Genomic DNA, 1041 nt, shown 5'->3' on the forward strand with positions numbered 1-1041 from the left:
TAATTTTGGTTTCAACACCTCAACACAGTGACCTACTTTTGGTTTATAACACCTCATTCCCCTAAGATGCATTAAGTGATCGAGTGTGGTGGTCCTATATCTCAGTGTGAAATACATGACTCGGACAAAATATGAGTATGTATAAAGTTAAAATTCTAGAAGTGAACAATTTTTGCCCCCCCCCCCCCGATTCATCAACTACCCAAGTTTGATGGACCTAGGCCCTACAGTGTGAAAGATATGATCCGGAAACAAGAAAGACTAACAAACCGACAGGAAAAAGATGGCCGTCTATATAATCCAAACATACACGTAATCCAAATATACACGTAATCCAAATATACACATAATCCAAATATACATGTTCATATAATCCAAATATATATATAATCCAAATTGAATAGACATATAATCCAAATATTCAGAATAACGTTTTATATGTTGATAATCTCTCTATACTATACTACAACCCGTCAAAATACGGACGCCTATACAATCCAAATATACATATAATCCAAATACACATATAATCCAAAATAATCCAAATATACAGAATAACGTTTTATATGTTGATAATCTCTCTATACTATACTACAACCCGTCAAAAGACCGGCGCCTATACAATCCAAATATACATATAATCCAAATACACATATAATCCAAAATAATCCAAATATACAGAATAGCGTTTTATATGTTGATAATCTCCCTATACTATACTACAACCCGTCAAAAGACGGGCGCCTATACAATCCAAATATACATATAATCCAAATACTCATAAAATCCAAAATAATCCAAATATACAGAATAACGTTTTATATGTTGATAATCTCCCTATACTATACTACAACCTATCAAAAGACGGGCGCCAATATCATCCAAATATACACATAATCCAAATATACTCATAATCCAAATATACATATACACATAATCCAAATATACACATAATCCAAATATACAGAATAGCGTTTTATATGTTGATCCTCTCTCTCTCTCTCTCTCTCTCTCTCTCTCTCTCTCTCTCTCTCTCTCTCT

At 32.9% G+C, this 1041-nt stretch overlaps 1 protein-coding gene across 3 annotated transcripts in view; it reads right to left on the reverse strand.

Moving 5' to 3' along the window:
- Positions 1-273: 273 nt before the first annotated feature.
- Positions 274-1041, reverse strand: part of LOC125652870 (uncharacterized) — a 10096-nt gene continuing 9328 nt past the window's right edge. For all 3 annotated transcript variants that reach the window (XM_056139265.1, XM_048882314.2, XM_056139264.1), the window contains exon 9: positions 274-1041. This exon is cut by the window's right edge and continues 315 nt beyond it. The gene's annotated coding sequence lies outside the window, so the exon portion shown is untranslated.

Source organism: Ostrea edulis, chromosome 5 (assembly GCF_947568905.1).
Source record: "Ostrea edulis chromosome 5, xbOstEdul1.1, whole genome shotgun sequence".
NCBI classification, from domain to species: Eukaryota; Metazoa; Mollusca; class Bivalvia; order Ostreida; family Ostreidae; genus Ostrea; species Ostrea edulis.